The sequence below is a fragment of the Muntiacus reevesi genome, unplaced genomic scaffold, assembly GCF_963930625.1.
Source record: "Muntiacus reevesi unplaced genomic scaffold, mMunRee1.1 SCAFFOLD_148, whole genome shotgun sequence".
Lineage (NCBI taxonomy): Eukaryota > Metazoa > Chordata > Mammalia > Artiodactyla > Cervidae > Muntiacus > Muntiacus reevesi.
In genome coordinates this window covers 155,092-167,113 of record NW_027078038.1, presented here as the reverse complement: position 1 = coordinate 167,113, position 12,022 = coordinate 155,092, and the positions used below count along the sequence as shown (strand labels likewise).

Genomic DNA, 12,022 nt, shown 5'->3' with positions numbered 1-12,022 from the left:
TGAAAAGTTATAAAATATTCAGTGTTCACTGGGAAAATATGTTCTTAAATCAAAATAATTGCAGTCAAAACTTTAACTGTTTTAATTTCCAGTTAGGCAGATTTTCCTCTCACTGAATTTAATAGAACTGGAGGTCATCAACAAAACTGTTACCTCCTTCTCTTTTAAAAAAATCCTTCTTGCTACGTGTTTTTTCTGCGCCTTGGCCATTTTACCATCTGGGTTTCTGACCCTCTTCTTCCTGTCTGCTTACTACTCTTATTCCTTATTCATTTATTATTCTCTTCTATTTCTTTTTCCATGCATTTTGAGGTCTCTCTTATTCTTCAAGCTTCTGTGTATTACTGAACTATTGAGCTGCTCCTCTTTTGCCTTTTTATTCACTATCAAAGCAGTTTAGCCTTTTACTCATTTGAACCTTTCTTTCTTTTTCTCTCTCTCTTTCTCTTCTATGCATAAATCTTTTCTACTGTGTTGCCTATTTCTGTGGCAGTAGCAATGACAGATCTCCAAGATACCGATCTCAGATCCTTCATAAAGAAATATTTTTTTCTATAGACTATAAAGAAGCATTTTTTTTTCTCACTGCAAACCATGAAAACAGCTGTGAATCAATTACCTACTAGGTTAAAAAAGCGTAGCTTGATATTTTAACACTGATCAGCATAATGTATCTAAAATTATTGTTCATGACACGTGGTTTTAAAAGTTTAAAGATACAAAATTTAAATTCCCCAGCAAGACTAATGGTTTATCTGCTTCAGAAGTATATTTTGTAGAGAATTCTTCCTAGCACACCTATCTGAATGTCTCTTGTGCAGAATTCTGAGTCCCTTTTTCAAGTTTTTTATTTTTATAAACTACTTGAGCAAATTGAAACTTCATTTTGGTGAAACATTTTAACATACCTTTAGATCTATCTCCATGGATGGAAATGCTGAAATGTGGAATGTCTCTCAGAGTAACACTATAAGGCAGATCCTTAAGTTTCTGCAATGGAATACCAGGTTGGCCTCTTAGGAATGAGGTCATGAATATACATCATGAATATTAGTATTTAAGATATGTCTGAATTCAACCATGAATTGATTACTGCTCAGTGAGTGTTTTTACAGACATCCTTGCAAAGCCATCCACATATTTCTTCAGGATTTAGTGTATGGTATCATAGCAGTTATGCCCTTATACTGAAGTTATTTATGTATCTCCTTTCAAGAAACTTTTTGAAAAAAAAGAAGCAGCAGCAGCTTTATAGTACTAACAGAAAACCATGCTCTGTTTATTTTGTCTTAAAATACTGATGTGTGAATGAAGACACTTGGAAACATTGGAACTTACTACATTGGATTAAAGTTAATCCGAAACAATGGTTATTTTTCAAAAAAATAACTTTTTAGACTTTGTAATACATCATATGATCTTGTATTATGTTTGCTGATCGTTCCTGTGTAATGTGTCCACCCTGTGGATGGCAAGGTGTGTCTCTTTCAACTACATTATTTCAGGATTTCTGAAATTTATACAGTAGTGCCATCTAGTGGCAAAAGAGAATACTGCTTTGTTATTGATTACATGTCATTGATAGTATAAAAATATTCTGTGTGTGTGTGACAGTCAGGGAAATATGTGTACAGCAGTTAAGGAAATGTGAGCATTGACTGTATTTGAGAATATTAAGAAAATGTTTATTTTGTAGTTCTAATGATGGCATTGTGGTTGTGTTTAGGAAGAATCCGTTTTTAAATATACATGTAGAATTTTTTTAGAGAAGAAACAGTATGATGACTGAGATTTGTTTTTCAAATAAATTTGGGTTGAGGGGGAATGGACGAAGTGGTTATAAGCATAGATGAAAGAAGCCCATGAGTTGATAATGTTTGAACTAACATGAGGATACATAGGAGTTCATTACATTATTCTCTACATTTATGGATATACTTGATGCTTCTGTGATTAAAATAAACTGCAGATTTTGTGGGATTTAGAATAAGAATGCAGCAATTATAGCTAAACTTAAGGGAAATTATATAGTATACTTCTTACTCCAGGGCAGGAAGTCAATGTGATTTACTTTAAAATGCTGAGCATCGCAGCATGATAAATATGGTGAAAAATTAAGTTAGTTGCACGGTCGTATCCGACTCTCTGTGACTCCATGGACTGCACCTGTCCCGCTCCTCTGTCCATGGAATTCTTCAGGCAGGAGGACTGGATTGGTTGCCATTTTCTTCTCCAAAATATGGTGAAGTATGAAGCATTTAAATTGAAAGATGGCATGGTGTAGAAAAATATATCTAGGTAAAATATTAACCAACCATTTATATCTCTTGTATTTTAGCAAAATGAAGTATTTATAAATTGTTTTAACTATAAAACCATGTATATGGAGAGTATCTTGTATTTTCAGAGTGTAAGAAAAAAATGAGAAGTAAAAATTCAAATTGGCACAGTTCATAATTTATTTTGAAGATTTAATTACCAAGTATACTTTTATCTAGTAATAAAAAATATCAGTAACTGTGACATAGTGAGGAAAACAGAAGTGGATCAAGTTGAAAACTCCCTTGAAATGACACAGTTACTCATTCATATTTTCTATTCACTTATATGACCACAGTATATTTGTCTGTAATAATTAATTCTCTCATGTTTCTAAAATCTTAACTTTTTAAAAATAATGTTTGATTATATGATTAATTTTTTAAAACCAAACTTCCAGAATTTATAAATACAAATGAATATTCTCTCCTTTAAAATTACATATTTATTTTAAAAACTGTCATTTCTCAAAACATTTTTTGAAATATTTTGTTTGGAATTGCTTTGTAGTTGTGCTGCATCTTTTAAAACCTCTTTGAAATTAAGGACTTCTTTTTAGGCTGTATTCAGTATGCAACCCCAAGCAATTGATCAGCCCTACCGCAGCAATTAGAAAACACTGGATAAAAACAAAAACCATTCTTTTAAAGACATTGGAGAACTGTGAAATCATCAAGAACTATACTAACTAAAATTCCTAAGAGGAAAGAGTCCTTTCTAGATGAGCTGGGATCACCAGTAATTTTCTTCCCCAGGGGTATTTACTGATTCTGTAACACACCGATAATTAATCATTGGCACAGGCATTGAGACTCCACTGGAGGAAGGAAACCGTTGGGCAAAGACGTGGACATGTGCAAAGCATTGACATTTAGCAGGGCTCCAAGTGTATGACTAGTGTCTCACATTCTCTCCAAATGCATGGGGTGTTAGCTGAGTCTTGTTGGGGGGAAGATGCCCGGGAGGACTAGGAAGCAGATCATTAAGAGGCAGTGTCCTGCTAAAGCAGGTCTCAGCCTCAGTGTAAGAGAAGAGATACATTCAGAGAACTCAGCAAACCAAATCAGATGTGAAAGCGAAAGTCGTTCAGTCATGTCCAACCCTTTGCAACCCCATGGACTATCCAGTCCATGGAATTCTCCAGGCCAGAATACTGGAGTGGGTAACCTTTCCCTTCTCCAGGGGATCTTCCCAACCCAGGGATCGAACCCAGGTCTCCCACATTGCAGGCAGATTCTTCACCAACTGAGCTATTAGGGAATCTCATATGAATTTCACTTAAACTGCATCTGCAACCCATTTTCAGTTATTGGTTGAAGGAAATCAGACCCCAGTGGTGGAAAGGGCAAACTCTGTAAGGGAAACTCTAATCTCAAGTCTTTCCTGCTCTTGTATGTATAATGACTGGCATACGGTTAAAAGTTACAAGAAATACAAAGAAATAGGAAAATGACTGATAACCAACAGAACAAATAGTTAATAGAAGCAAATCCCAAGATGATCCACATGTTGTAAGCAAGTAACAGTCAAGGATTTTAACATAATTATTTTAAATGTTTTGATAAAAATGATGGATTAAGTGGATAAAGAGTCAGAAAATCTCAACAGAGAATTGGAACCTATAATTAAGAAGACTCAAACTTAAACCTTGCTGGTAGGAGTATAAAATGGCACAAACACTTTGAAAAACCACTCAGCAGTTTCTTTTAATCACTGTGACTCAGGGTTTAAACCTCCAGATATATATTCAAGAGAAGTGAGTACGTGTGTCCACCTGGAGATAAGTGCAAGAACGTACATAGTAGCATTCTTCACAATAGCCTCCAAACTGGCAACAACCCAAATGCCCATCAAAAGGATAAGGGATGTATCAGTGGAGATCTATTCATACAGTGGACAACTACACAGTATTAAATAACTGATACATACAACAGCATGGATGAGTGTCATAGAGATTTTGATGAGCAAAAACCACGAGACACAAAAGGCTGTATACTGTATAATTTCATTTATATGCAATTCACAAGGAGGCCAACTAACTGATAACAAAAATCAGAGTACTGATTACTTCTGGAGAATGAATACTGATTGATAAGGGGCAAAAGGGAACCTTCTGTGATACTGGAAATGTTTTGTGTCTTCCCTGGGTGGCAATTACATGGATACTTGGATTATATAAGAAATTTAAGATTGGCGTGCTTTTCACATGTATGTTCTGTCTCAGTAAAACAGAAAAGAAATGATCTTAATTTTTATTATGGAATAGACACAAACTGTTCACAAGAAAATAGTAATGTAGTCATGCTGGGTGGTGTCATCTTGAGACAAAGTAACTGGATCTATAAATTAACTGCGTATTTTTGAGATTCATAACTCAGAATTTACAAGAATAATTTAAGAGAACACATTGGAATAAGTAGCTTTTCCAAGATAGATGCTTTGAAATTTTAATTTTCTAAACTTTATAAATTTCCATAATTTTATTTACTTTATGGTTATTGCTTTTATCAATAGACTTCTAGCCATATGCACAGAAACTTAAAACTTACAAGTTATGTATATTCACTATCTTTAAAATTTAGGAAATACAGACAGAAAGAGATCAAGCTCACCCATTTAAAAACATTTTTTTAATGTTGGTAACCTTTGATAATGTGTATATTTTTCTCTCTGCATTTTATGCAAGCATGCATTCAATGGGATCATATTTTGCAGCATGCTTTTTAATTTAATATAGCTATCATTTCATGTCATTAAGTATTTTATAGTATTTTCACAGATGTATAATATGCCGTTGTTCGGCTAATGCCATAAATTTATTTAATCCTTTATTGTTGTACATCGCCTTTTCATTTCTGTTGTTGGTGTTATTTTAATTTTTCCTTCTTTTTAATATGTTTTTTAAAAACCAATAATGTGCCATTAATTTTCAAAAATTAAGTATATGTCCTATGACATATATACTATGACATATAATTTTCAAAAATTAAGTATATGTCCTATGACATATACAGGGATTTCTTTTAATTGTTGCTTTTGAATTCTTAAATGCTTGTACTTTTTCTGAAAACAGTATTTGTTTTGATAATATCTGTTGTTTTAAAATGAGGAAACCAAAAACAAAAATTGCTTGTAATCCCAACTTCTATAGAATACTCACTGTTAACACCTTGATGATAGGCTGTAGAGAAGGATCATCTATAAAGAAAGACCTGATCAGAGCTGTGCTTTAAAAGTCTTATTAATCTGTTAGTTCTATGCAAGGTAGGACCATTTAGGAGATTATTTTAGTAGTTTTGGTGGGGTCAATAGTCAGGATAATGACATAAAAATAGAGAAGAGATGGCTAATAAGAGATATTAAGCCTAGAATGCATACCACTGATAGTTCCTTGAGAAAGGTAGCTGTTGAATTGTGAGCCTGCGAATTGTAAGAAATAGGATAAGATTAAAAGATCTTTGAATTACAAGCTGCAGTGGATGGAAGGAGACCCAGGATCCTGAAAACTGCAGGTAGTTTTCAGTGGTAATTCTCAAACTTTGTGGAAGAGAATTGTGTCCTGATGTTTATAGTAATCTACATTCATTCAAGAAAGACATCCCTGTGCAAATTTATTTCCTATCCCACAGTTGTGATACACTGACACAATTTCTGACTATAAATAACAGTCACCTCCACGTTCCCACATCTACTTGTCTAAGCCTTTTAACTTCCAACATGGTCTTTATTTGAAGGTCAGATCATTAAGGTCACAGGCTATTTCTTATTGTTAACATAGGAATTCTTTTCTTAATGCTTCTAATGTCACTATCAAGGTAAACCACTGACATAGTCTTTACTATATTTACTCTTTTTGACAGATTTTCTTTTCAATCTATTTATGGATCCTTTTTCACATAGAGGAACACTGCCCATAGCTATAGGATTGTAACTGTTCAAATACATTGTTTTGCATTTGGAATCCTACTTGGCCAGCAAAGATTTTGCTGTGAACTAGAGTGGGATGCCTCAGAATATGTAAAATGTAAAAATATGTATAAATTATTGTTAAGGAATATACAGAAAAACTAGTAGAAAGTGAAAGTTTTTGACCTCCTCTGACAAAAATTTGTTGAGAGAAGGCTTTAGATGGGAAAGGAAGCAATGGACCAAAAGTCAGGAGACAGCATACAGTCACTTAACTGCTGAGTATAAATCAATGTAGTAGAATGTATATAAATTTAGTATATAACTGCTTGGTATTTATTGGGGTGTTAAATGTGTTAATTTGCTGTCTTTCATGGCCATGTTGGTACAAGCTTAGTTTTTCTGTCTTCAGCAAATCTTTTGAGTCTCAGTTGGTCTGTCTGAAAAATGAGAGTAATCCACCTTGTTATGTTATTTCAGAAGTTACAAATATCTTAACTATTCCGTGTATACTGTATGGAGACTATTTGTAATCACCATCACCACAAAGTATCACTGTTGTTGTTGGGCTGTAATTTATTATTTATAATTAGTAATAGGTAATATATGTAAAGTACTTTGCATTTTATATGTTTTCAGATAGATCTGAAATAACTTTTTTCCCCCAGCAGACCTAAATGCCAAGAAAGTTAAAATCATATCTTCAAAAAGTCATTTAGAATTTCGTCATATTGAGATACTGTGTTCTTTTTTACAGGAAGTACTTAAACAACTACAAGGAAGTATTGAAGATGAAGCAATGGCTTCTTCTGGACAGATTGATTTATTAGAGCGTCTTAAAGGTAAATTTTTAAAAAGTGTTTTAAAGTAATTTTTTTAAGCTCCAGTTGTCAGCTTTAGGTGTGTGTGTCCAAATACAGCTTCTCTTGATTAGAATGTTGGTGTTGGATTTTCTTAGCCTCATGCATTAGGATGTAATTTTTAAAGTACAAATACGTAAAAAGTCTATTTGCTTGTCATTTTTTCAGTTATAACATTTAACTGCCTTTAAATAAACTATTTTAGATACCTTTCTTGACAATTTTCAGCTCTTTCTAAAACGCATTGCTCTTTTGCCAGTCATTAAGTAGGCCTTTATTAAGCTTTATGCTATAGACTGGACCCATTGCTTCATTTGAAGGAGTCAGTGCCCTTCTTTGTTCCATTCAGAATAGAAGTGCTTTATCTTTGCACTTATATACACACAACACTGATTTTAAGCCATTTTAAATAGAATTTTAAAAGAATGTCTTTCTTGTTTTATCACTTAAAAATTCAAATGTCAAATCAGTAAGTTTTAATTGTAATTGAAGATGGGCAGAGAAATTACTTTTGGATCCCCAAATATATTATTACTTAGTAGGAATCTAAGAAAGCACATTCTGTCTAATTTTTCTTTAACATACTTTTTCCCCACCAGACTGACTCAAGCTATCTTGGAGGGAAAGTTTAGCTATTCTGTTCATAAATAATTGTTCATTCACTCATATACATTTGTGGCTTTCTCTGATAGAAATCTATAGTTGCAGGCCTCTAAACCAAAAGGTGAACACTTTTTATTTTTTAATGACCCAATATTTGTGTATATTGCAAGATGGTCACCACCACAAATGTACCCTTTCATAAGTGCTTTGACCTGGTGTTTTTTTTTTTTTTTTTTTTTTTTTTTCAGGACGTTTCTGTTTTAGAACCAGTAGTCAGTGAATTTTTCTGGTCATCAGCATTTGAGATAAGGATTTCTTCTGTCCCTGTATAGATCTGCTGCTCAATAACTGCAATAATTTAGTACTCCTGCATACTTTATGTGATATATATATAATGTATTTCAATTATAAAATGGTTTAAAATTTGAGGGCTAAATGTGAACCTAAGGTTTCATTATTAAAAGATAATATAATACATTAGCAATATTTTAGATCACTTAAAGCAGTTGTTTTATTAAAAACTTGTCTGTATTTTATTTAGAACTTAACTTAGATAGCAGTAATTTCCCTGGAGTGAAACTACGGTCCAAAAATGTCCCTCCATTCTTACGGAAGCCGAGAAGGATCTGTATCTAGTCGCTCAGGAGAGTGCAGTCCCGTTCCTATGGGTTCATTTCCATGAAGAGGGTTTGTAAATGGAAGCAGAGAAAATACCGGTTATTTAGAAGAACTTGAAAAAGAGAGGTAACATTTCTTCATTAAGTAGTAAACTTTTATGCTCCAATTTTTGCTAGATTTTGTCGTTTTGTGGCAATACAGAATAGGAGTTATGAAGCGTGTGTTGGAGGATCACAAGCAGCACTTAGAGAGCATTTTCCATTCATTGTCTCAGAGTGATGAATTACTGGGCGTCCTTACCTTACACCTGAAAACGTGAAGGAGGCAGCTTCTTGGGACTCCAGTGCTCAGATGCTCTGTACAGTGAATAATGTACGAATAGTATGCATAATCACAGTGGCTAAAATATGTAATGCGTTTTGATTGACTTTTTGGTTATCTTTTCAAATGAATTAAATGACTACCAGATTTAGTATAAGGTGACTGGTTTCCATTATTAAAGACCTATTTCAAGGAGTCACAAATGAAGCAATTTATCAGTTTTGGTTTCTTAAAAAAATGTTGCCTGATAGAGAATCAGTTCTCCTTTCTAAGAGCTAGTGTGTTAATTCTTTTCTTCTTGAAGTTAAAATCATCACACTACAAGTATCAGAATATATAGTTACCAAGCACTTGGTCAAGTATTTTTGTACGTCCTATGAGATTATAAATTCCTTTTGCATGATTAATACCATATTATATTGATATTCCTAAAAGTTCTATTAGACTTTCAAGAAATACTCAAATGTATAAATGTTAATTTGCATAAATGTCCAAATGTATAAATTCTCTGGGATCTTGGTCAAGTCTTTAAATTTTTGTGTCATTTCCTTCTGTAAAATAGGAATATGGTTCTACCTTGTGGAGTTATGAACAATGGATATTAACATATGGAAAATACCCAGCATATCTCATTGAGAGGCAAAAGACCTTTTACTACTTTCTCTCTGGTTTTAGATGTGTACATCTCTAAAAATAACAATAATCATGGGCCAGAAATAGTGTTAAGCTTTCTTTAATCTCTTGAGTTTCAGTGAATCTCTGTTTCATATCTTGAACCAGGACTCTTTCTGAGAGTCTAGGAAACAGTGTCCTGAAAAACCAGAAGCTAATTGGAGTGTACATTCTTCCATCGCTTTGTCCCCTTTGAACTCTGTCAAGAGGCATGTGAGCATGCCAGTTTTCCTAAGAACTTACTTTGCTTTATGTGATAAAGGCCTAATTTTATTCACAAAGAGTGTGTGTGTATGTAGTTGTCAATACCCTGTGTCCTCCTGGCTCCCACCGTTGTTTGAAGGTAGATTTAGCCCTTGTTTATGGGACAAAATCTGTGTTTTGCTCTTGTACTTGAATGATAGTTTGGCTAGGTCTAGGCTCAAACTCATTTTCCTTCTTTATAATCAGTGTCACTGATGAGAAATTGCATATCAGTCTTAATTCACGTTCCTTTGCAGGAAGTCATTTTTCTGAAGTTTTTAGAGTACCTTGATATGTGTTTTCTTGATTCATCATACTGGATACTACTCACTGTGCCCTTTTGATCTGGAAATTTATTTTCTTCAACTTTTGAAAATTCTGTTATTTCTTTGATGATTTTACCCCCTCTGTTTTTCTGTTCTTTCTTTCTAGACATCCCTTAAGTCAGAGAACTATCTCTGTATCTTTTTTTCCTTGTTCTCTGTATTACCTATAGATACAGTAAGTTTAAGTGACGTAAGTGTTAGAAAACACTCAAGCCAGAACTCAAGCCCAGATGCATACCCTTTTTTTTTTCTTAATTTATTTTTGTTTTTGACTGTGTTGGGTATTCCTTGCTGCACAGGTGCTTTCTCTAGTTGCAGAGAATGGGGTCTTGTTCTGCCACATGGGCTCTAGGGAGCACAGGCTTCAGTGGTTGTGACGCGTGGGCTTAGTTACCCTCTGGGCATGTGGGATCTTCCAGGACCAGGGGTCAGACCTGAGTCCCTGCGCTGGCAGGAGGATTCTTAACCGCTCTGCAGCCAGGGAAGCTCCATGACCTTTTTGAACCTCAGTTTTCCAGTTAAAAGATGTTGTGAGGATGAAATTAGATATTTTTTAAAAACTCCTTAGTACTTTTGTCTGATACACCCAAATAGTTATTGTCACATTAGCCAGTAATACTTTTTAACAAATATTTAAATGCCTGATACATGTGCCATGTTCTTCTAGATGATCCTGAGTTAGCTAGAGGACTAAGAAGACATGAAATTTATGTCAGATCAGTGTATTTATCTTCCTTGGTTCTTGTCTCATTGCAGCAAAAATTTGGAGCAATGGACCAAAAGGTATAGAACATCAGGCAAGTTACAGCTCAGTTCAGCTCAAGCGGACAGACCTTTTATTAGTAAGATACTCCCAAAGGAGCCCTCCTCATCTTCCCTGTGGATCCCTCTTGGTCCTCTTTTATGTGTCCAGTCTCCTCCTTTTGGACATGCCTGGTGCAGAGTAGGGCTTGTACCCGCCACCAATCAATGAGAGGAATGCAAATGGTCAAACATTCAAGGCCGATTGACAGTTTCAAGTTATATAACAGCAGGCTGTGTTGTTTATGCCTTCCCATGTGTCTTCGCCTAATGCCATCTTATAATTAGATGTAGAATATTCATGAGCCCTTAATGGTCCCCTAACTGCCTAAAGTTACTTGGAGAAGTCCCTATGGTGGTTTTCTGTCCACTGTGTGCCCAGGGCCCATGTGTTGAAAAGTCTCTGTGGTTATTTTGTAGCATCTGTGAGCTCTCATGGGTGTGTCTGGGATGGAGGTCAGAGATCAGTTTGCATCCCTTTCAGCCAGGCCTCCCCTTGTTTATGTCTAACTTCCTAGCTAACATTTACATTTTAAAGAAGACTGTTGACAGTCACTAAATACGCCTTCAATATGCTAAACAACAAAGACCCACCAGCTTCTGAGTCTGTGCCTTGTTTCAGTTTTGAGCCTTAAATACAGTGATTTGAGTTATAAGATCAGTTCCTATCAGTTAGCCACTTGTTACCATGTTGGCTCTTGACTTTGGCTTCCCAAGAGTATTTTGCCAGAGTTCAGTCTTAAAACTTGATAGCAACAACTTGGCCCTATTCTCCTTAACGTTTTTCTCACTCCAGTACCATCACTAAAATTAGCTTATTCATTTGAGCACTTTTAGCACCAGATCTTGATTAATTGATTAAATAGGCCAATTTATTGAAGATTAATCAGAAGAAATAGCATCTCCCTCTGTCCCTTGTTCCCTTGCCTTGGTCCTGGTGGGTCCTGCAGGTGCTCACCAGGGATCATTAAAAAAATAGGATCAGATCTCATGTTTTTGCTAGTGGTAATACCCAGCCTGTGGAAGGGGTTCAGGATTTCTGCACTGCTTTCTCCTGCTCCTGTTGTCAAAAATGGAAGGGAGAGGGCAGCTTCTCATTGGTCAGCACCTCTGCCCCAGGTTGGCACATCGTAACCAGGAGCTGGCTTCTTCCCATGAATTCCCCCACTACTGAGGTTGCCGCAGCAAAAAGTGAAGGCTTATTCTTATTTTTTAAGTTGCTTCTCAGTAAAGAATGGAAAGTTTAGCAAGAGTAGAACCTTCCACATACATGCATACTTATTCATCAAGAAAATACAATCAAATAGAATTTTAAAGTATTAATAACAGAGTCAGAGTGGGGAATGACTCGGT

General features: G+C 35.0%; 1 pseudogene; it reads left to right on the top strand.

Annotated features, from left to right (window-relative positions):
• The first annotated feature begins 7,030 nt into the window (after positions 1-7,030).
• LOC136155435 (adenomatous polyposis coli protein-like) overlaps positions 7,031-12,022 on the top strand; it is a 45,481-nt pseudogene continuing 40,489 nt past the window's right edge.